The following is a 25,907-nucleotide window of genomic DNA, read 5'->3' on the forward strand; positions in this document are numbered from 1 at the left end:
CCCTCTGTGCCTTACAACTATTGGGTGTCCAAGCTGGACATGTGGCACGAACTGGCGCTCTACGCCTTGGACGCGCTGGCTTGCCCTGCCGCCAGCGTTTTGTCATAGCGGGTATTTAGTGCTGCTGGGGGCATAATAACTGATAGGTGAATCTGACTGTCAACTGAAGATGCTGACAGGTTGACTCTTATCAAAATGAACAAGGCCTGGATTGCCCCTGACTTCTCTACTCCACCAGAGGAAAGCGGCTGAACATAAAGGCACTTTAAATGTGGCTTGTATGGTGTATTGAATACACTGTATTCCCATGCACCCCTTCCACCACAAAAAAGGGTATATGGTTCAATATTTGTTTTCCCTCCTCCTCCATCATATCAACATGCTTATTAGGCTGCCCTCACTCCTAATGTTTTAAAGGGTCAGCTCAGCAGCAGGCCCTCAACCATAATTTTTTCGATGGTCAGCTCAGCAGTAGGCCCTCAACCATAATTTTTTCAATGGCCAGCTCAGCAGCAGGCCCTCACCCCAAATGTTTTAGATGGTCAGTTCAGCAGCAGACCCTCACCCCTAAGGTTTTAAATGGTCAGATCAGCAGCAGGCCCTCGCCCCTAATGTTTTAGAGGGTCACCAGCAGGCCCTTGCTCCTAATGTTTTTGAGGGTCACCAGCAGGACAGCAATCATAATTTTTCATGGGTGTGTATGATGCCCCCCTTTATGTGTAATAAAGGGTGTATTAGAGTGCTTGTTCCTTGGAATTTTTGACAGCCCTTTCACTTAGTGCATAGGCTTTATGAGTGTAGGAGTCCCACTACCTGAACAATTGTACCACAATGTGAATGAGGCCCTCCTTTATGTGATATACAGGTTGTATCGGAGGGCCTCTTCCTTGTAATTTTTGGCAGCACTTGCACTTTATATACAAGTAAATATACAGGAAAGAATGTTTCCTAATAATGTTTCCTCTAAAATTGATTTTATCTTTAGTTTTGTGTGTATTTTTGTCAGTCTGTAAAATTGGCGTACTACTTGGACAACATCGTTCCCAGCAGCAACCCAGACATCCTCCCTATGCTGTTCCCGAACCATTTCAGTGGTGTTTCCATCAATTTCTGACCTTTTCATGTGATCCAGACACTCTCCCCTCTTCAGAGCAGGGGGTGCCTGGTGTAATGCTCGAGTTCTCCCATTGACTATGCATTGTGAGCACCCGAGCATTCTGAGGTGTTCTACTCGGGCATCCGAACACCCGCGCACTTTGGTGCTCGATCAACACTAGCTAACAGTAGTAACAACTCCCTGAGTAACAATTACAACTACAGTTGCAAGAAAAAGTATGTGAACCCTTTGGAATGATATGGATTTCTGCACAAATTGGTCATGAAATGTGATCTGATCTTCATCTAAGTCACAACAATAGACAATCACAGTCTGCTTAAACTAATAACACACAAAGAATTAAATGTTACCATGTTTTTATTGAACGCACCATGTAAACATTCACAGTGCAGGTGGAAAAAGTATGTGAACCCTTGGATTTAATAACTGGTTGAACCTCCTTTGGCAGCAATAACTTCAACCAAACGTTTCCTGTAGTTGCAGATCAGACGTGCACAACGGTCAGGAGTAATTCTTGACTGTTCCTCTTTACAGAACTGTTTCAGTTCAGCAATATTCTTGGGATGTCTGGTGTGAATCGCTTTCTTGAGGTCATGCCACAGCATCTCAATCGGGTTGAGGTCAGGACTCTGGCTGGGCCACTCCAGAAGGCGTATTTTCTTCTGTTTAAGCCATTCTGTTGTTTACGTCTATGCTTTGGGTTGTTGTCCTGTTGCAACACCCATCTTTTGTTGAGCTTCAGCTGGTGGACAGATGGCCTTAAGTTCTCCTGCAAAATGTCTTGATAAACTTGGGAATTCATTTTTCCTTCGATGATAGCAATCCGTCCAGGCCCTGATGCAGCAAAGCAGCCCCAAACCATGATGCCCCCACCACCATACTTCACAGTTGGGATGAGGTTTTGATGTAGGTGTGCTGGTCCTCTTTTTCTCCACACATAGTGTTGTGTGTTTCTTTCAAACAACTCAACTTTGGTTTCATCTGTCCACAGAAAATTTAGCTGTGGAACATCCAGGTGCTCTTGTGCAAACTGTAAACGTGCAGCAATGTTTTTTTTGGACAGCGGTGGTTTCCTTTGTGGTATCCTCCCATGAAATCTATTCTTGTTTAGTGTTTTAAGTATCATAGATTCGCTAACAAGGATGTTAGCATATGCCAGAGACTTTTGTAAGTCTTTAGCTGACACTCTACGATTCTTCTTCACCTCATTGAGCAGTCTGCGCTGTGCTTTTGCAGTCATCTTTACAGGACAGCCACTCCTATGGAGAGTAGCAGCAATGCTGAACTTTCTCCATTTATAGACAATTTGTCTTATGGCCCTTTCACACTTGCGTTGTCCGGATCCGGCGTGTACTCCACTTGCCGGAATTACACGCCAGATCCGGAAAAACGCAAGTGAACTGAAAGCATTTGAAGACGGATCCGTCTTCAAAATGCATTCAGTGTTACTATGGCACCCAGGACGCTATTAAAGTCCTGGTTGCCATAGTAGGAGCGGGGAGCTGTATACTTACAGTCCGTGTGGCTCCCGGGGCGCTCCAGAATGACATCAGAGCGCCCCGTGCGCATGGATGACGTGTTCCATGTGATCACGTGATCCATGCGCTTGGGGTGCCCTGACGTCACTCTGGAGCGCCCCGGGAGCCGCACGGATGGTAAGTATGCTGCTCCCCGCTACACTTTACCATGGCTGCCAGGACTTTAGCGTCCTTGCAGCCATGGTAACCATTCAGAAAAAGCTAAATGTCGGGTCCGGCAATGCGCCGAAACGACGTTTAGCTTAAGGCCGGATCTGGATCAATGCCTTCCAATGGGCATTAATTCCGGATCCGGCCTTGCGGCAAGTGTTCAGGATTTTTGGCCGGAGCAAAAAGCGCAGCATGCTGCGGTATTTTCTCCGGCCAAAAAACGTTCCGTTCCGGAACTGAAGACATCCTGATGCATCCTGAACGGATTTCTCTCCATTCAGAATGCATTAGGATAATCCTGATCAGGATTCTTCCGGCATAGAGCCCCGACGACGTAACTCTATGCCGGATCCGGACAACGCAAGTGTGAAAGGGCCCTTACTGTGGACTGATGAACAGCAAGGCTTTTGGAGATACTTTTATAACCCTTTTTCAGCTTTATGCAAGTCAACAATTCTTAATCGTAGGTCTTCTGAGAGCTCTTTTGTGCGTTGCATCATTCACATCAGGCAATGCTTCTTGTGAAAAGCAAACCCAGAACTGGTGTGTGTTTTTTATAGGGCAGGGCAGCTGTAACCAACACCTCCAATCTCATCTAATTGATTGGACTCCAGTTGACTGACACCTCACTCCAATTAGCTCTTGGAGATGTCATTAGTCTAGGGGTTCACATACTTTTTCCACCTGCACTGTGAATGTTTACATGGTGTATTCAATAAAAAACATGGTAACATTTAATTCTTTGTGTGTTATTAGTTTAAGCAGACTGTGATTGTCTATTGTTGTGACTTAGATGAAGATTAGATCACATTTTATGACCAATTTGTGCAGAAATCCATATAAGGGTTCACATACTTTTTCTTGCAACTGTAACTGAACAGCTCTGCATAACATATGTCCCTGAAACAAAGGTAGATATCTTACCAGATATGCTTTTACAAGGATGGTGGAGTTTGAGAAGGAGATATGCAAAAGAACAGCTCTGCAGATCTGTCCTGGAGACTGGAGGCTACTCTTTCCCAGGATGTTTTACACTCCCAAAATGCAGTGCACCACCCACAATGCAGTAGTGTTTGTAACAGGAAAAACAAAGTGTAATACAACTTAACACCGCTAGATGGTGCTATAAACATATAAAACACTTCAGAATTACCAAGGCTCTGGCAGAATAAACTGGCTCTGGCAGAATGAACTAGAATGATTTTCTAACCCTGCTGGACAGAACAACGTTTACTTATCCAAGCCATTCTGAGATTGTTTTCTCATGACACATTGTACTTTAAGTTAGTGATAAATTTTAGTCAATATGTTTCACGTTTATTTATTTATTTATTAAACAAAATCCAAAATGTAAGGATAATTTGGAAAAATTAGTAATGTTCAAAATTTTAATTTCTCAGCTTTTTAGGGCTCTTTCACATTATGCCGGAAAAGAACAACGCAAGAGTTCCATCGTCGGGGCTATATGCCGGAAGAATCCTGATCAGGATTATCCCCATGCATTCTGAATGGAGTGAAATCCATTCAGGATGCATCAGGATGTCTTCAGTTCAGGACCGGAACGTTTTTTGGCCGGAGAAAATACCGCAGCATGCTGCGCTTTTTGCTCCGGCCAAAAATCCTGAACACTTGCCGCAAGGCCGGATCCGGAATTAATGCCCATTGAAAGGCATTAATCCGGATCCGGCCTTAAGCTAAACGTCATTTCGGCGCATTACCGGATCTGACGTTTAGCTTTTTCTGAATGGTTACCATGGCTGCCAGGACGCTAAAGTCCTGTTTGCCATGGTAAAGTGTAGTGGGGAGCGGGGTAGCAGTATACTTACCGTCCGTGCGGCTCCCGGGGCGCTTCAGAGTGACGTCAGGGCGCCCCACGCGCATGGATGACGTAATCGCATGGAGTATAGTACTACTACTTTAATAGCGTCCTGGCTGCTATAGTAAGGGCTCTTTCACACTTGCGTTGTCCGGATCCATTGTGTACTCCATTTGCCGGAATTGCACGCCAGATAAACGCAAGTGAACTGAAAGCATTTGAAGACGGATCAGTCTTCAAAATGCGTTCAGTGTTACTATGGCAGCCAGGACACTATTAAAGTCCTGGTTGCCATAGTAGTAGTGGGGAGCGGGGGGGAGCAGTACACTTATCGTCCGTGCGGCTCCCGGGGCGCTCCAGAATGACGTCAGAGCGCCCCATGCGCATGGATGACGTGTCCATGCAATCACATCATCCATGCGCGTGGGGTGCCCTGATGTCACTCTGAAGCGCCCCGGGAGCCGCACGACTGGTAAGTATACTGCTCCCCCGCTCCCCACTACACTTTACCATGGCAAACAGGACTTTAGCGTCCTGGCAGCCATGGTAACCATTCAGAAAAAGCTAAACGTCGGATCCGGTAATGCGCCGAAACAACGTTTAGCTTAAGGATTTCTCTCCATTCAGAATGCATGGGGATAATCTCGATCAGGATTCTTCCAGCATAGAGCCCCGACGACGGAACTCTATGCCGGAACAGAACACGCAAGTGTGAAAGAGCCCTAACACTGAACGCATTTTGAAGACGGATCAGTCTTCAAATGCTTTCAGTTCACTTGCGGTGTTATGGATCCGGCGGGCACTTCCGGCAAATGGAGTACACAACGGATACGGACAACGCAAGTGTGAAAGAGCCCTAAAAGACAGATAATAATAACCCATAAAATGGTTATTATTTAACATTCCCCATAAGTCTACTTTATGTTGACATTATCTTTTAACTGTCATTTTTTTTTTTTTAGGACCTTAGAAGGCTTACAATTTTAGAAGCAATTTTTACAATTTTCAAGGACATTTAAAAACCCACTTTTTAAAAGACGAATTCAGTTATGAAATCACTTACATAATAGAAACCACCCATAAATGACCCCATTTTGCAAAATACACCCCTCAAATTATTTAAAACTGATTTTACAAAATGTGTTAACCTTTTAGGTATTCCACAAGAATTAAAGGAAAATGAAAGGAAAATTTCAAAATGTAACTATTTTTTTGCAGATTTTTCATTTTAATCAATTTATCCTGCAATGCAGAAAGGGATAACAGCCAAACAAACCTCAATATTTATTGCCCTGATTCTGTAATTTACAGAAACACCCCATATGTGTTCATAAACTGTTGTATGAGCACATGGCAGGGCTCAGAACTGAAGACATACCATATGGTTTTTAGAGGGTTGATTTTGTTGGAATGGTATTTGAGAGCCATGTCACATTTTAAGAGACACTGAGGTACCCTTACAGTAGAAAACTCCAAACTGTGACTATTTTGGAAACTACACCCCTCCCCTCATGTAATTTATTTGAGGGGTGTATTCAGTGTTTTGATCCCACAGGCATTTCATAGAATTTAGAAAAATAAAAAATTTAATTTTTTCAACAAAAATGTTTATGGAGTTTCAGATTTTTTCATCTTTACAAGGAGTAGCATGAAAAAAAGCACACATAATTTGTTACCCAGTTTCTTCTGAATATGGCAATATACTATATGTATTCATAAACTACTGTATGGGCGCACAGCAGAGCTCAGAATGGAAGGAGCACCATATGGTTCTTTTGAGAGCAGATTTCACCGGAATAATGTTCAGGCACCATGTTGCATTTGAAGACCTCCTGATGCACCCCTATGGTAGAAACCCCCAAAAAGTAAGCCCATTTTGGAAACCACACCCCCATGGAATTTTTCCCCATAGAATTTAGAAACACTTGGCTGTGAAAATAAAAAGGTCAAATTTTTTTCATTTTTGCAAGGTGTAATAGGAGAAAAAGCACCCCAAAATGTGTTACTCATTTTCTCCTGAATAGGGCAATATATGTGGTAATAAACTGCTTTTCTAGCACACAGCAGGGCTCAGGAGGGAAAGAACACCATATTTTTAGAGTGCAGATTTCACTGGAATAATTTTCAGGCACTATGCTGCATTTGTAGAGACTCTGATGTACCTCTATACTGGAAACCCCCAAATATGACTACACCCACCAAGGAATTTTTAAAGGTGTCTCCTGAGCACCTTGACCCAACAGGCATTTCACTGAATTTAGAAAACCTTGGCTATAAAAATGGAAAATTACATTTTTTCATGTTTTTCATTTTTACAATTAGTAACAGGAGAAAATGACCCCACAATTTGTTACCCATTTTCTCCTGATTAGGATAACACCCCTTATGTGGTCGTAAACTGCTGTATGGGCACCCCGCAGGGCTCAGAAGGGAAAGAGCTTGTGCATTTGATGCCTAGTTTGGTGATTTATACAGCAATCGCCAACAACTACAGAGGCTCTGAGACTAAATAAAAAAGAAACCCCCAAGAAATGACCCTATTTTAGAAATCGCACCCCTCACAGAATTTACCAATGGGTATAGTGAGAATTTTGGCCCAACAGAGATGCAGCGATACCTAATATGTCTATTTTTTGTTGCGTTTTTTAAAAAGAAAAAATGTTTTTGTGTCTCCATATTCTGAAAGCCATAATTTTTCTTTTTCAAGCTATGTGTGGGGGCTCATTTTTTGCGGGATAAGGTGTTGTTTTCATTGTTACCATTTTGGGGTACATATGACTTTTTTGATCGCTCAATATTACACTTTTTGTAGGCCAGATAATAAAAAGTTGCTGTTTTTTTTTACGGCTTTCATCTGACAGGGTAGATCATGTGTAATATTTTTCTATTTTTGCAGTATAAAGATCTGAAACCACGCTGGCCACAAAAGAGAAGACACCTATAATTACCCCTGTATAATTGAAGGGTACAGCTTGAATGATACAACTGAGCGGGTAGATGGATAAAGCTCTACACAGACAGGATCCTGTCCATGAAATAGGAGACCGTGCTCAATGTCAGATGTGCACTAAAATGCAGGGAAGAAATTTGTGAATTCCGAAATGCATCGGAGGTATTGTGACCCAAGCAGGCATCCTTCCAAGGTGTGACGTCACACGGAACATTTGGTTTCCAACGTTACCAGCGTAGTTTTCCTCGTGCGCAAGTGTCACCGGCCGGGACCGCGCACGCTGGCAGAGGAAACAGAAGATTTCTCCTACTTACTGAACTACTGGGATTCCCCCTATGGGCTCCACTTACTGCTCCGTGCAAAAGACTCTCGGCGTGGAATATTAAAAGTAAGTTACACATCTATATGATCCTTGATGCATCAGAGTATTTGGACACAAACTGTTATTTAGGTACTGGGACTTATACATTATCCAGGAGGTCCATGATAGACCGTTACTTACAATCAAGTTATAACCAGCACAGCCGCATATTTTCCTAAAATATAAAGGCCATTTTGGTGCACATCTGACATTGAGCACGGTCTCCTATTTCATGGACAGGATCCTGTCTGTGTAGAGCTTTATCCATCTACCCGCTCAGTTGTATCACTCAAGCTGTACCCTTCAATTATACAGGGGTAATTATTGGTGTCTTCTCTTTTGTGGTCAGCACGGTTTCAGATCTTTATCCTTTATATTGGAGGGTGTTACGGCAATTAACCCTTTCTGAACCAGCAGCGGCATATTTACACAGAGTCTTTACCATTCCCCTTCCCTTTTTTGGCAGCGCGGGTATCTATTATTATTTTTTTTTTCTATTTTTGTTCACTCTTGACAAAATACTGGTAAAAACTTTTTTTGTGTCATTAATTTCTTAGATTATTATATATTTTGAATTTTTCTGGCTTGGTCTTGTGTAGGGGCTACTTTTTTGCAGGACAAAGTGATGTTTTCATTGGTACCATTTTGGGGTACATGCAACTTTTTGATCTCTTGTATTACACTTGTTGTGAGACAAAGTTTGAAAAAAAATTGCTGTTTTGGCACAGTTTTTAATTTTTCTTTACGGCATTCACCTGACGGGGTAGATCATATGAGATTTTTATAGAGCCGGTCATTACGAATGCAGTTATACCTATTATGTCTATTTCTCATTTTTTTTCTATTTTTTACAATTTTAAGTGCCCTGATTTATGTGAAAGAGAGCTTTTATTCTTCTTTACTTTTATATTTTTTTATTTTGTAAAACACTTTTTTCACTTTTTATTTTTGTTCCATTATGGGACTTCTACTTTTGGGGGTTTGATCCCCTCTACAATGCATTACAATACATTGTGTATTGTAATGCAATGACTGTCAGTAATAGGGCTCATGCACAAGACAGTATTTTGCGTTCAGTATACTGGTCGTTTTTTTAGTTCAATTTGCGGTACATATACTGAACCATTCATTTCAATCGTTCAGCAAAAAAAAAACTGAAGTGTCTCCGTGTGCATTCTGTTTCAGTATTTCTGTACCGTGAAAAGATAGAACATGTCCTATTCTTGTCCGCAAATCACGGTGCTTGGCTCCATTCAAGTCAATGGGTCCACAAAAAAAACGGAACACATACGAAAATGCATCCGTATGTCTTCCGTATCCGTTCCGTTTTTGCAGAACCATCTATTGAAAATGTTATGCCCAGCCCAATTTTTTCTATGTAATTACTGTATACTGTAAATGGCATACGGAAAAACGGAACGGAAAATATCCTATATACAAACAGTCTTTTTTGTTGTTAACAGAGATATAGCCCACACAAACACCAATCAGGTGCTCTCTGCTGTGGTGGTCTCGTGCATGACGTAATCATTGACTGCTTTACACTGCTCATACATATACAGCATATACAAGATGGAATTACTATGAGTTGTAAAGTTGCAGACAAAGTGGTTCAGAGGCAGACCATTGTGTTGCTGCAAGTCCAGGAGAGAGTTCCTTGCCACAAAAGAATAGCTGAAATGGTCAGAGACTCTCCTGGAGATGACCAGCACCTTCTGCAAGCCACAATATTATTTTAAAAAAGCGTTGCACCACTAAATGTATCATGTGCGCCATGCAGGGAGCATGTGTTATTTCCCCAAATGCAGCACAGCCCAGTTGTAGATGTGCCATATATAATATTGGTGTCTTCTTATGCGGCCGAGGGCATTTGAGCTCCCTTAAGAACCAAAGTCATTGTATGCCAACAACTTCTGCACTGTGGTCACCATTTATGTGTGGAGGCAATGGATGATACTTTTATGGCTTCATTATGGCTGACACTTTTATGAGGGTACAGTAACTGGCTTTTTTGTGGATGAACTTTAGCACCTGGAAAAAAAATACATATAATTACCTAGTATCTGTAATGAGGGCGCGGTGGTTGGGATGTAAAGTAAAAAGGGTGCAAAATGGATCTCCGTTCAAAAATATGCCCCTACTAACTAAGCATAGATGTACTTAGTTTTATGATTGAAAATATAAAGTATTGCAGAAAGGCAAGCAGCACTCTAGTAAGTAGAATCTATAGAGGTTTCTTATAGTGAATAGAAGATCATGTTCTATCTTTTTGCAGAACGGAAGTACAGGACGAAACCTTACGGAAGCACTCCGTAGGGTTCCATTCCGTGCTTCCGTTCCACATCTCCGGATTTGTGGACCCATTGAAGTGAATGGGTCCGCATCCGTGATGTGGAATGCACACGGAGCGGTACCCGTGTATTGCGGATCCGCAAATGCAGTCCGCAATACCGCAACGGGACACCTACGGTCGTGTGCAGGAGGCCTTAGTGAAAATCTAAAATATTTTATACAGGGTATATTATATTTATCTAAACTGACAAGTGTAAGGCCGATTCATTGGCCTGTATTTGTGGGAGGGGCATGGCTGCCTACTTCAACAGCCAGCGTCCCTCTCAGGCCTAGTTCACACGACCGTATGGCTTTTATTGTTTTTTGCGGTCCGTTTTTCACGGATCCGTTGTTCCGTTTTTGAGTTCCGTTGTGTTTCCGTTTCCGTTCCGTTGTTCCGTTCCGTTTTTCCGTATGCCATGTACAGTTTACAGTAATTACATAGGAAAAATTGGGCTGGCCATAACATTTTCAATAGATGGTTCAGAAAAAACGGAACGGAAACGGAAGACATACGGATGCATTTCCGTATGTGTTCCGTTTTTTTTGCGGATCCATTGACTTGAATGGAGCCACGACCCGTGATTTACGGCCAAATATAGGACAAGCTCTATCTTTCAACGGAACGGAAAAACGGAAACGGAAGGCATACGGAACACATTCAGTTTTTTTTGCGGAACCATTGAAATGAATGGTTCCGTATACGGACCGTATACGGAACACAAAAAAACGGCCCGTACACCCGCAAAAAAAACGTTCGTGTGAACTAGGCCTCACTCTGTACGTCGTTACAGCGTTTGATGAGCCACACCTGGCTTCCCAGTGAGAGGAGTGCAGCATACCTGGATATCCTGACGTCGGTGAGGGTGAGAAGCTGCTTCTCTGCAGCGCACAGTGTTAGGGTCCGGCCGGCGGGGGGCTCGTCCCCCTAGGTGAGGGGGGCCCCCCCCGCACCGGAGCATAATGCCAGGGAGTTGCGCGGCTCCCCACGCGGTACAGGTGTCCAACCGGCGGTGGGTCGGCCCCTGACTGATGGGGGGCTCCCCCGCACTGGTGCACTCTGCCAGGGAGCTTCGTGCAGTGGCGTACATACCAGGGTCGCAGGGGTCGCAGTTGCGACCGGGCCCGGCACTCCAGGGGGCCCGGCCGCCTGTGGACCCCCCCAGGCCGCTGGCAGGGCTCCCGCTGTACTCAGATGTAATGGAGCGCTCTGGTGGGGCCCGGCATGAAGTACAGTGAGAATTTCGGGCCCCATCAGAGCGCTCCATGCCACCATTACATGTATAATATGGGGGGTGGGGGGGGCCGGAGGGTCAAGTAAGGGAGGGGAGGGGGGGGGGGGCACGCACTCACACACACAGGGCCGGCAGTTCCGTTTCTATAGTGAAGCAGGGAAACCTCTCTGCTCCCTGCTTCACTGATCTTCAGAGCTCAGGAGCTCCCCCTGCTGGCCCCAGATCGCGCTGCTGCCTGTGGGAGGAGACCTAAAAACCCGGCAAGCTGCCTACTCTCATCAGGGAAGAAGGTAAGTATGTAAGAATTTTTTTTTCTAATGCTGCAGACTGGGGGCAGGGGGGCAGAGGGGCAGAGAGGCAGAGGGGCAGAGGGGCAGAGGGGCAGGGGGCAGGGGGCAGAGGGGGGGGGGGATTGATGGGAACAACTAGAGTGAGGGGGCACAAAAGTTGGCATCTCTACTGAGGGGCACCTAATCTGCCATAACTAATTTGAGGGGGCACCTAATGTGGCATAACTACTGTGAGGGGGCACATATAAAGGCATAACTATGAGGGGGCACATATGAAGGCATAACTACTGTGACGGGGCATGTAAGGCTACTTTCACACTAGCGTTCGATCGGATCCGTTCTGAACGGATCCGATCATATTAATGCAGACGGAGGCTCCGTTCAGTACGGATCCGTCTGCATTAATAACTTAGAAAAAATTCTAAGTGTGAAAGTAGCCTGAGCGGATCCGTTCAGACTTTCAATGTAAAGTCAATGGGGGACGGATCCGCTTGAAGATTGAGCCATATGGGCTCATCTTCAAGCGGATCCGTTCCCATTGACTTACATTGTAAGTCTGAACGGATCCGCTCGCCTCCGCACGGCCAGGCGGACAGCTGAACGCTGCAAGCAGCGTTCAGCTGTCCGCCTGTCCGTGCGGAGGCGAGCGGAGCGGAGGCTGAACGCCGCCAGACTGATGCAGTCTGAGCGGATCCGCTCCATTCAGACTGCATCAGGGCTGGACGGAGGCGTTCGGGTCCGCTCGTGAGCTCCTTCAAACAGAGCTCACGAGCGGACCGACGAACGCTAGTGTGAAAGGAGCCTAATCTGGCATAACCAATGTGAGGGGCACATATGTGAGCATATCTAATGTGAGGGGCACATAATCTGGCATAACCACTCTGAGGGGACACATATCTGGGCAAATTTACTTTGAGGGGGCACATAACCGGGCATAAATACTGTGAAGGGGCACATAATCTGGCATTATTACTGTGAGAGGACACGTAATCTGGCATAACCACTCTGAGGGGGCACATATGTGGGCATATTTACTTTGAGGGGGCACATAACTGGGCATAAATACTGTGAGGGGCACATAATCTGGCATTACTACTGTAAGGGGCATATAATCTGGCGTTACTAGGTGAGGGGCACATAGTCTGGCATTAATACTGTGAGGGGGCACATAATCTGGCATTACTACTGTAAGGGGACACATATTTGGCATAACTACTATGAGGGGGCACATATCTGGGCATAATTACTGTGACGGGAACAAAGGTGGGCATAACTACTGTGAGGGGCCACAAGGTGGGCATTAGTACCGTGTGGTTGCACTTAGGGGAAATGTCCTAGATTACCCTGCTACACATTGGCATGGCTCAGTCTTACAGGCCAGCACAGCGCCCCCTGCTGGTGATTTCACAGGGGCATCCCTTCCTTATGTGATTATTCATTTTTTCTCACCACAGGGACCTTGTTCTGGATCCAGCGGACATCACGCCGACGCCAGCGACGCCCTGGATGAGGTAGGACCAGATTTTATTAGGACTGGGTGAGTGTAGCCATGCATTGGGCTTAGGGCTCTTTAACACAAGCGGATCCCGTGCGAGGAATCCGCTGCATAAATGAGAGCCAAGCCCCGTTCCGGACAGCAGAGACACTGAGCATTAACATGACTGATTATGCTCTGTGCCTCTCTGTGATCTCTTTACTACAAAATCACAGAGACATAAAGTTGTCACTGTGATTTTGTAGTAAAAAGATCACAGTCAATCATGTTACTGCTCCGTGTCTCTGCTGTCCAGAATGGGGCTTGGCACTCAGTCACGCAGCGGATTACCCGCACGGAAAGAGCCCTTAGTAAGAAAATCTACCGGTTCTTTGTAAAACTTTGTAAAACTGTTTGCACTGTGGCCCATTACACTATAGTTACAACACTAGTAGGGGAGGTAGTGGGGGGGGGGGGGGCTTGGAGGCAGGTTGGGGGGCGACGGGGAGGGGGCCCCATACATCAGTTTCGCACCGGGGCCCCATGGATTGTGTGTACGCCACTGGCTTCGTGGCTCCCCACACGGCATCGACTTCAAAATGCCAGGGTTCATAATGCCAGGGAGCTGCAATGCTCCCCACGCGGCAGGAGTGACCAGCCGGCGGTGGGTCGGCCCCTGGCTGATGGGGGGCACCCCCGCACTGGTGCACTCTGCCAGGGAGCTTTGTGGCTCCCCATGCAGCATCGACTTCAAAACCGGTGGGGGGCTGAGCCCCTAATGGAAGTAGGGCTCCCCTTGCCCCGGTTCATATGCCAGGGAGCTGCACTGCTCCCCACGCGGTACGGGTGTCCAGCCGGCGGTGGGTCGGCCCCTGACTGATGGGGGGCTCCCCCGCACTGGTGCACTCTGCCAGGGAGCTTCGTGGCTCCCCACGCGGCATCAACTTCAAAATGCCAGGGTTCATAATGCCAGGGAGCTGCACTGCTCCCCACGCGGCAGGAGTGACCAGCCGGCGGTGGGTCGGCCCCTGGCTGATGGGGGGCACCCCCGCACTGGTGCACTCTGCCAGGGAGCAGCATGAGCTCCCCACGCGGCACATGAATTTTGCTGATGGGGGGCGGGGGCCACGGTGTATGAAGGGCTCCCCCTGGCCCGGTTCATGGTGCCAGGGAGTTTCACTGCTCCCCACGCGGCAGGAGTGTCCAGCCGGTGGTGGGTCAGGCCCTGGCTGATGGGGGTTCCCCCGCACTGATGCACTCTGCCAGGGAGCTGCGCGGCTCCCCACGCGGTTATCGTGTAGGGACGCAGGGGACACCGTGGCCCCGCTCCTTATCTTTGTTAAAGTCTGGCACGGGCCGCCGTGCCGTTAGTGAGGCAGGGATCAGGATGAGAGAACCAGGCCGTTCAGGGGGAGCAGGTCATAGCCGGTGGCTAGCTTTCTTCTGCCGGCTGCACACTAGGTCGCCAAGAGGGTCATTTAGGCACGGGGGATTAATTAGTCCATACAGGTGAGTACTAGGTCTCCAGGGAGGGGTGGGTTACAGAGTACTGCACGGTCCTAACTTGTCTCGGCTACACCCTGATTTGTGGCTTATCAGCAAGGTACTAGGGGTAGATGTCGGGGGGGGGGGGGGGGGGGGAGAAGTCACAAGCTTGGTTTTCAATAAAGTCTGGCACGGGCAGCCATGCCGTAAGTTAGGCAGGTTTCAGGGGTGGGAGAACAAAGCTTAGTTAGGGTGAGCACGTTATAGATGGTGGCTGCCTTCCTTCTGCCAGCCGTGCATAAGGTTTCCCAGGGGGTTATTTAGATACAGGGTGTTATGAGTCCATGCAAGTGATTTATTTTAATTTGCAAAGGGTTGATTTCATAAAAAAAAAAATAATAATAATGCTGCCCGCACGTCTTGCACTCTGCCATGGAGCAGCGCGAGCTCCCCGCACGGCAATTGCGTAAAAGTACAGGGGACAGCATGTCCCCGCTTCTTGTCTTCAACAAAGTCTGGCACGGCCCGCCGTGCCATTAGTTAGGCAGGGATCGTGGCTGGGAGAACTAGGCTCGGTCAGGGGCGGTTGCTGGCTTCCTTCTGCTGCCCGTACATAAGGTTTCCCAGGGGGTTATTTAGGTAAAGGGTGTTATTGAATCCATGCAGGTGATTACCAGGGATCTTAGACGGGTGTGTTGGGTCTGGTTTAGTAGGGACGGGTTTATAAAAAAAAATAAAAAAATTCATAGTTGGCGAATTCATAGTTGGCGAAGCAAGGTCTCCGGGGAAGAGCGGGTTACAGAGTACCGCACGGTCTACAGGCCTGGTCCGCTGTGAGCAATCCCAGGGGCCTAGGTTCGCTGGTGTCAGTGTTAAGCCAGTACGGGGGCTTAGTAGATGCGGCTTGCCGCGGTATTTTACCCTCCCTAGGTTTCCAGGCTAAGTACATTTTAATTTGTAAAGGGCAAATTTGTAAAAAAAAAAGAAAAAAGCTGCTCTTGTTCCATCATTCACGTTTCACACATTTGCAGGGTTTCCTCACGACATGTGCACAATCCAGTGTTGATGCCTTAATTGTTTTGTTTCTAGGTCCAAACTTTTTCTCAAGTTACATCTTGAAATTTGGCTTATCGGCAAGGTAGTAGGGGTACACGTCCAGGTCGTGCTGTGTTACTACCGTTCTGCGGTTGTCAGTCCGTAGGTATTCTGAGCAGGTAAGTGCATGGTCACCCTCTGGGTGTTACTTTCTGGGTGTCTGTTCTTGAAACCGAGTTGGAGAAGGGTTTTGATCGGTCCTTTTGAAGTGCCCCCCTTTCAGCGATGGAGAGTTAGTCCCGATGGGGTGGTCACAGGTAAGTTTAGCAAGAAGGAGAGACTTATCATCGACCTGTCAGCCCCACATGGTTCCCACGTCCCTAGTCTTAACTCCCTCATTCCTTCAGAGGAAGTGGGCATGAGGTATTCTTCTATTGATAAGTGGAAGGTCCGATACTACTTTTCCACCAAACTCACTTTCTGTTCTAGGAGTAGCCCGTGGCTCTTTGATCAGTTGGCTCAGGCCTCCATTGGGTTTTAGAATATAAGGTACGCTCTGAATTTGTTATTCATTATTTAGATGACTTCCTGCTGATCTAGAGGCCAGGGTCAGCCCCCTTAGGGCTGGGGAGATTGTTGAGCTGTTTTCCCAGTTAGGTGTCCCGGTCTCCCCCAAGAGACCTGCTAACTCAGGTTTTGCTGCTATTTTGGCACCCACTTGGTCACAGGCGAGTGGCCTGCTGAGGTGAGACAAATCCCAGGTTTCCTGCAAACCTCAGCACTTTTCGAGCTGTACCCCATTGTGGTGGCCACCCGTGTTTGGGGCAGCAGCTGGGTAAATCGCACTGTTTTGTTTGTAACCGACAACGCTGCGGTGTTAGATATCTTAACCAATGGGTTGTCTAAGTCGTCTTATGTCATATGTCTCTTGAGACGTCTAGTTCAACTCTCCTTGCGACATCATTTTTGTGTTAGTAGTACGCATGTGCCAGGTTCTCAAAATGTGGCAGCTGATGCTTTATCGAAGGCTAATTTCTCCCTTTTCGCAGGTCATGCCATAGGCGGACGTTGTGGGCGCTACCGTCCCCCTTCACGAGTCACTAATACTGGTTTAAATGGTCACCTAGAGATGGCCCACTCCTTACTAGCCAAGCCCCTTTCGCCGTATACAACTAGGGCGTATCGCACTGGGTGGAGGGCATTTGCAGGTTTTAGGGAATATGCCCTCAAAGGGAGTCCAGTTTTGTTGAATACATCCTTGCCTTCATTGGCTACTGCCACTCAGAGCTCAAGCTGTCCCACAACACGGTGAAGTTGTACTTGTCGGGGGTGCAGCATTTCCTCTCTGTCAGTCATCCTGAACGGGCATCGGCGTTCTCTGTGCATGCTGTCAAAGCTACGTTGAGGGGTTTGAGCAGATGTGGACCAGGAGGCCAAGTACGCAGACAAGCTGTTACTGGACTGCTTTTCGTAACCTATCTGACATCCTGGATAGGAACTCTTTCGGGGTTTTGCCCAGCCTGGTGCTTAAATCCGCTGTTTATTTAGCTTTCTATGGTTTCTTGAGGCCTGGGGAGTTTACTTGTTCCCCTATAGTAGCAAGTTTCTCACAGTCAGCCAGTTGGTCCAGGGTCCCGAGGGTTACATGCTGCTGCTGAGGACATCCAAGACCTCGCAGACAGGTCCCCCAGTCCCAACGTCCTAGTTCCCTATGTCTCATCCATGGTGCCCTGTCAGAGTTCTTCATCAGCTGCAGATAGCCTTAGCTGGGTTCAGGCCAGATAGTCCACTATTGCCATTCGGGGTGGTACTGCTCGCTTCTCACCAGTTCATGTCTCACATACGCTCCTTAGTTGCCAGTTTTGGCGGCGACCCAGCTACGATCTCAGGACATCTATTCGTATAGGTGCAGCATCCACAGCCTACAAGAATCAGGTACCAGCGCATGCCATCCAGAAGTTGGGTCGTTGGCGCTCCTCGTGTTTATATACCTTACCCCAAAACTAAGATGTCAATGGCTTTCCAAAGTCTGGTTTTGTGATCTATGCTGTAATAATTACTCCTGCTACTCAGTATGTCTTTTGCCCTCTTTCAGGTGTCCCTACTACGGCACGGTTGCGGCATAACTCTAACCGCTTAGGGGCAAGGTAGTCTCAGGTGGGACGGGGTGCATTCTCTTGGTTGCCACGACCACAAGTGTAAGGCCGATTCATTGGCCTGTATTTGTGGGAGGGGCATGGCTGCCTACTTCAACAGCCAGCGTCCCTCTCACTCTGTATGTCGTTACATCGTTTCCCCACCCACCCTTACTATCCACTACTCTTAAAGGGGATGCCCTCTTTCAGGTGTCCCTACTACGGCGCGATTGCGGCATAACTCTAACCGCTTAGAGACAAGGTAGTCTCAGGTGGGACGGGGTGCATTCTCTTGGTTGCCATGACCACAAATAAATAAAAAAACTTTAAAAGAGTACATTCACAATGCTCAAACCCTGAAAAAAAAATGCGATGTTCATGTATGAATCAAATATGTTTATATGTGGTTTAATAGCTTTGGGACAATAACGTGGACACAAGTTTAAAGTTGCAGTATGGGTGTAATCCCTTCTGTATACGTATTAAACTATCATCTTTCAAATCTTCCTTCTCCCTAGTATAGTCAATGTATTTTCCAGTTGTGGAAAATGCTATGGAGATATTAAGCAAGTTAAAAGCCATTTTTGTGCCAGGCCAATAAAATGATAGGAATCCCGGTGTTTAACAAACTCTTGGACATAAAGAGTACATGGACTGTGTCAGGCTGATGGTTTAATGAGGGATGAAATGCTACCAGCCTTCCTTTTTTTGCCAAACAGAAATCTTTCTGCTGCTTAAGATTTGACATGTCTCAGAATGAAAACTACAAAAGTACTTTCACGCTGCACATTAGTAAAGACTTTAGCATATAAAACCCCTGTGAACAACACAGAAAACTTCAGATTCATTATACAAGTAACAAATAGTGCCAGAACTTGCGATGAAACTTTCTGCTTGAGTGTAACCATCTGCCACAGTCATTTACTGCTCTAAAATATTTATGAAATATTAAAATATTTATTTTAAGAACAAAGATGTAAAACTAATACGAATGTCATAATTTGGAAGAATAAGGCCACGGCCCAACGGGGCGGCTGGCTGCATGCAACCAAGCCACACTCACACGTGGCAGCCAGTCGTGCAGCTATTGGCTGGCTTGGCCGATGCAGCATGCAGCCCCATCGGGACATACCCTGAGGATGTAGGACACATTTACAAAAATTGATTAATGAAGTGTTTTGAGCAGAAAATGGTTAACGTGTGTGTTGTATATATGTGTACCATATTGATACAGTGTATGGCCAGAATTGTTTTGTTTCTTTTGTATTTTACTTTAGGGTGACAGTTTAGTTTGGGGGTATGTGTACTGCCTTACACCACAGTAAATTATTAATTTTTTTGGGTGGATGCATGTCAATATTTCATACAAGCATCAAATACACAGTAAACCAACAGTTAAATAGAAGACATGGTCCGCCCAATACACCACATGGTACCATATAACATATCTACAGGGGTCCCTGGATGCTTTAAAAGTTTTTGGATGAAAAAGCAAACCCTCCTCCACCAGAACCTTACCTAGCTACATGGCAAGATAAGGGCAGAGAAGGAAGATAGTGGGAAGAAAATACAAATAGAAAGAAATGTAAAAAATAAGAACCTTGGCTGTGGAGATCTGTGGCAGGTGCTCGATGTGGATGGATGCTTCTGTGCAACTTTTAGTAATGACGCACTGTATTTCATCACTTATACCATGGGAGAGATTTATCAAAACTAGTGTAAAGGAAAACTGCCTTAGTTGCCCATGGCAGCCAATCACATTCCACCTTTCATTTTCTAAAGGAGCTCTGAAAAATGAAAGGTGGAATCTGATGTTTGCAAAGGGCAACTAAGCCAGTTCTACTTTTACACCAGTTTTGATAAGTCTCCCGCCATGGGTCTACGTCAGGCAGTATGCTTCAATCCAGGGGTGAAATGGTAACTTAAGCTCGCCCTGGAAAATATCTAAAAGTGGATGCATATTGCAGATGTGTCTAAATTGGAAGCAGGTAGGATCAGCAAACTCTTAGTCATAATAACCACAGTGGTGGTCGGTGAAGCCAGTGCAAGATACAATAGAATACTCCCAATAAAATATATGACAGAGCTCTATGGAGCCTTATAGTGATATGTGGAGCCCAGTCATTACTACTATAGTCCTATAGGGAGGACAGAACCGTAACTATATATAGAGCTCTATAGGATGGTATGGAGTACCATAATTATGTATGCAGCCTTAAACGGATATATGGAGCACTATGCATACAGCCCTATAGTAGTACATAGTACACCACCCTTACCATAGGCCGGCTTACAGGTAATCAATGACACGTAGGACTGAAATGCTATGGAGAGGCCAGCCTCTTGATATCCTAACTAGCGCACCACGGCCTCTTCAAACAGCTGACTGTCAGGAGTTCTCAGAGCCAGACCCCCACCTATCTAATACTGAGGATAAGCCATAATTTCTATATTTTAAAAAAAATGGATACCCTTGTATGTTGCAGGCGCTTTGGGTTATAATATCAGGTGTCAGCTATTGCTAATTATTGGTGTAAGAAAACTAAAGTGTGAAGGTGTCTTTATTTCATAAACTCCAGCAGAAATCTGAAGACCTGTAGAAACATGGCAGTCCTTTTTTTTTAATTAAGCAAGACTTTGTTAGGATTATAGCGGCGCTACAAATGTGTTTTCTCCAATAGCCATGACCCTGGCTCAAAATGGATCAATAATTTATGAGTGTTTAGTCCTTCCTGTAACTGCACAAGTGATTTACGCCTGATTACACTTGGTTTAATGGATGAACACATCCTTCAGAGTCCATCAGCACAATAAAACGTGAAAAAGTATATCTGTAAAAGTGTAGTCATGTGCCAGCAGTTGTCTCAGGAGCTTATATTTATTTTCACTGCAGCCGCCCTGCATATTTTAACTATAATAAGCACAATCTTAAACATAGATTACTAGGTTACTATCCAAAACCCAAACACTTTCCTCTGGCTCATCCTAAAGATTTATGTGCTTTACAATGCAAAGTACTTTTTGGAGAAGTATAAAGTTGGAGGTCATATAAAAAGTTTTTCCACCAGCAACAAAAAATAGCTGTGAGTTATGAATGTATACTGAAAGCGTTTTTAATACGAGGGCAACTGCAATGGACTCCGGGAAGAAATGTGCTTTCTACTCGATAAAGAATGAAACCGAGGCCAGTCTTATGATAGATTGATTCAGGCACCGTTCAGTAAACTGTGCTGTGGTCGCGCCCTTTTTTGACTATATCATAAGATCATGAAATGTAACTTCAAGACATTTATCACCAGTGGTAAAAGGCACCATGGAGAAGAAAGGGTTGTACAAGATTTAAAGTAAGATTATTTGTTGGTACTGCTTTCCATGTTGAGTTGTCAGAAACATATTATAACGCACAAAAGTGTCAAACATAATAAAGTAGGACCATTTTAGACAGCGCTCGGCGAGATTTATCCATGCATTTACTCCAGTCTATGGGCGTTTTCTTCTAATCAGGAAATTTCCATTTATGCTCTATGTGGCTGATTTATTGACTTTATTAGCATTTTTAAAGAATAATAGTGGTGCCAGATAAAACCTGTAACTGTTCTGTACTGAGAGCACCATTCACAACGTGTTGTAATAAACTTAGGCTACTTTCACACTAGCGTTTTCAATTCATTGTCAATAGGGAAAAAACTGAACTGAACGAAATACGGAATGCATTCCGTTCCATTTGGTTGCGTCCCCATCGCGGACAGAATAACGGTGCAAGCAGCGTTTTTCTGTTCGCAATGTGGTGTGGAGCAAGACGGATCCATCCTGACATACAATGCAAGTCAATGGGCACGGATGCGTTTTCTCTGACACAATGACGAAACAAATCAGTCCCCCATTGACTTTCAATGGTGTCCATGACGGATCTGTCATGGCTATAGAAGACATAATACAACCGGATCCGGTCATGACGGATGCATGCGGTTGTATTATTGTAACAGAAGCGTTTTTGCAGATCCATGACGGATCCGTAAAAAACGCTAATGTGAAAGTAGCCTTACCTTACAGTGGGGTATGTGGAGATAGTGAGCTGCACATCTGCAATGCAAATACCACTTGGTTCGTCACACTAACTGATAATTTAGGCCATTTAAAGGCTATGTACACCTTTGGGGGCAATTTTTTTTATTATTGCATTGTACTCATTTTAAGTTAAAAATCATTTTTTTTATTGGTCTTTATTAAAAATATGGAGTCCTTTTTCTGTACATAGCTGAGATGCTCTGGTAGCAGCCTCTGGATTTTATCTCTTTTCTGTCAGTTGGGGAGTTGAGGGCTCCTTATCTCTTCTCTCTGACATAATAAACACTCATCAAAGCTCAATTATTATCTTACTGATAAGAATGGGGCTTAAATAGGTGTTTATAACATCTCAGTAATTGAGGGATAAGGGTTATTAGATGACAGCACAAAGTGAAAGTGAAAGTACCAGTCATACAGTTAGAAAAACAATTAACCCTTTGTGACAGAAAGGCTCAATATTTTATATTGCAAATATGATTTTTAGCTGAAAATGAGTCAAATGCAATCATAAACGTGTTTTTGATTGCATTTTTTGTCCGGCTGCCTCTCTGCATGTTTGCCGTGCTGCGGCCGCATCTCCTCCCCGTCCCCATTATAGTGAATTGGCCAGGCTGGACTTCCGGTAGCACACTTGTGCAAGCCTTAGTACAGATCCTGAAGACTGTTCCCCTGCCGGAACAGCCTGCACAACACAAAATAATGGAGCAGATATACTAAAAGTGGTGTTCCAAACGCCAGTCTTAGTATAAAGTCTATTGGCACAGAATGCAACAGATTTGTATCTATGAAACTGGCAGACCTGTTCCATGTGCGCTTGGCACCTGAAGGCATCTGTTATGTTCATATGTGCCCGCATTGCTGAGAAAAATGTTTTAATGTATGCAAATAAGTCACTAGAAGCACCGGGGGTGTTGCCATTACACCTAGAGCCGCACACTCTACACTTTGATTGACAGGGTCAGGTGTGATGATGTTTAGACTGCCTGGCCCTGTCAATCAAAGTGGAGAGGGAGCGGCAGTTGCGGAGAGAGCAGAGCCACTAGGTGTTACGGCAACGCCCCCTTTGCTCCTAGTGACTAATTTGTATATATTAAAACCTTATTTGTCTGAGCAAAGCGATGAACATGGGAACAACACAGATGCCTTCAGCTGCCAAGGGTACATTCAACAGGTCAGAGCAAGGGCTCATGCACACAGCCATAAGTACTTTGTGGTCCGCAAATCGCAGATCTGCAAAGCACAGATCCTGGCCGAGTGAAAGGCACAATTTTTTTTTTCACTTCTGTACAAATGTCTTATCCTTGTCCACAAAATGGACAAGAATAGGAATGTTCTATTTTTTTGCGGGGCCACGGAACGAACATGTGGATGTGGAAAGCACACAGGCGTGCTGTATGCATGTTTTGCAGCTCCATTGAGATGAATTGATCGGATGCGGAGTGAAACTACGGCTGTGTGTAAGCCCTAAATCTGTTGAGCCATGGGATGCCACGCTCCTGCTGCTAAGCATGTTTACTTTTCTTGCGCCTTTTAAAAAGCAGCGACAGATGTGAAAAGTAAACTTTGGCACACATATGGCATGCACCATAGTGACTTTTTAATGCCACAGTAGTTGTGTAAAACATTTGATAAATGTCCCTGAATTCCTTTTTCTCACATTCCAGTTCCCATGGCATTTTTCTTTCTCTGTCCATGGATCTGTGTTCGGGCTTGTTTTTCTGCAGCTTTCTCTGATCCTCGCTGTTAGATCAGGAGGCATAAGACAGCCAGGCCCCTGCTCCTGCTGGTACGGGATTCCTGCGCAACACTTAGGCAGCCTAGCCTAAGGCCTCTTAGTGACCGCTGTAAAAACATGCGTCGTTAGGGGCTAAAGGCTCTATGACAGACATGATGAATTTGCTTTGTAATAGAGATTACAGGGGCAGCGAAAGCTGATAGAAGTGTAAACAGAGCTGAACCTGGATATAACCCTTCCCCCCCAATCAGCCCCTCTGAAATGAGTATCGGAGGATTTCATGCTCCGATGCTCTCCCTCGCCCTGCTCTGTATTGCGCAGGGCAAGGGCTTTTTTGTTTATATTTTTACACTGCTAGGCGGAGGCTTCCACCTAGCAGTGTTCCCAGTGACTTCACTGGCACTAATGGGTGGGCTTTAGTGCTGCCCGTGCCATCAGCGGGCTAACTGCTAGCTAGGTGGAGGTCCCCACCTAGCTTACCCATGGAGAGACCGGTATGTCAACAGATCTCCAGAAAAAGCCCTTTCTGCTCAGTCAGAGGGGCTGAGTGGGGGGAAGAAGGGGATATGTCCAGGTTCGGCTCTGAACCTGGACAACCCCTTTAAGTTCACACTTCTCTGTGGCATTCAGAGTTTTCTGCTTCATACAACAGACATTGCAGTATGTTGAATAGAAAATGATGCATAAAAAAGCCATTTGTGTGATGAAACCCAGATTTCTGTCACACAAAAAGGTGTCCTCCGGGAAAAAAGACATTTTAGCGAGTACCGGCAGCCTGCCTCACTAAGCTGAAGATTCATACTTACCTGCTCCGGACCTCTGTACTGGCTCCGGTGTGTCAATGTTGCGGCCCCCAGAGTGTTTACATGCAGCACAGGCATGTTCACATAACCTGCGGTGGCCAGTGACTGGCTTCAGCGGTTACGTGACGCAGGTAAGTATACATTTTCAGCTTAGAAAGGCAGGCAGTGGGCACTTGCTAAAATGCCCTTATTCTCAGAGAACCCCTTTAAAATATGCTTACTGGCAGACAAGTGTGAATTAATCTTTAACCTCTGGACGCATTAGAGAGTATATGCCTATCTTCAGCATGTATAGCATATCTACAGCATAGCTCTGGGACCTCATCTATTGAGAGAATGGGGGGTCCAGTGACTGCAGTTTGGCATTTCCCAGCTGTCACATTCTCCATATATTTGGGCCATTTTAAATGGGATGAGGATCATCAGGATTTAAACTTTATATGATCACTTGTCCCTAATAACTGTCCCATGTAAAGGCTCCACCAATTACCCGAAGAACGAGCAAACAGTCATTCATAAGATGATTGCATCTTTTATGCAGCACATCAACAGGAACGTGCTACTGACAAACAATGAATCTGTATGGGGATGAATTATCGCAGTACCGATCGTTCATCTCTATATAGGGGGCATAAATGCACTTGCTGATCCTTCCTGATCATTGCCCTGTGGATTAGCTCATGTAAATGAGCTGTTAGGCTGTTAAAATGTGCAATGGAGGCTCCATCAGGTTTGATAGGAAAATCGGGAAGCATGCAGCAGGATCCACATGTGGAAATGCTAGACACCACAGTGTCTTGACCATAGAAACCCATGCCATGAAGCTCCTGGCACACAGTTTTGTGCTGATGTTAATGTCAGAGAAGGTTTGAACTCTGCAGTTATTGAGTCAGCAAAGCATTGGTGACTTTTTTGCACTATGCGCCTCTGCCAGGGGTGGACTGGCCATAGACCTGCAGTACGCCGCCTTGCAGGGTATTGCGATTGTGAGGTCACGGTTAATAGGCATACCGGGGTTGCTCTGGGTTACTCACAGTTTGTAGGGGGACCCTGGGCAGGCGTACAGCAGTGATGGAGAGGCTGGCACAGAAGTCCTCTGGGGCACTCTCTGTATGTAGGGACCAGGCCTGATGTTGGATGAGGTGCCCTGGATGTTGCAGATGTTTAATGCGCCTAGGGCAAGGTCCCTTTAAGGTTCGTGAGGCCAGTGCCTGTAACGGTGGCACACCGATTTATAGTAGTAATAAGTGAGGAACACGATGTTGTGGTGAACCAAACTTTCTTTTACTGAAACAGTTAACTTTATACAGTCTGGGTTCAGTTCCACATGTCAGCAGCAATCAATAGCAGGCTTTTTACAATAATGGCAGGTACAATGTTCTTT

This window comes from Bufo gargarizans, chromosome 1, assembly GCF_014858855.1.
Source record: "Bufo gargarizans isolate SCDJY-AF-19 chromosome 1, ASM1485885v1, whole genome shotgun sequence".
NCBI classification, from domain to species: Eukaryota; Metazoa; Chordata; class Amphibia; order Anura; family Bufonidae; genus Bufo; species Bufo gargarizans.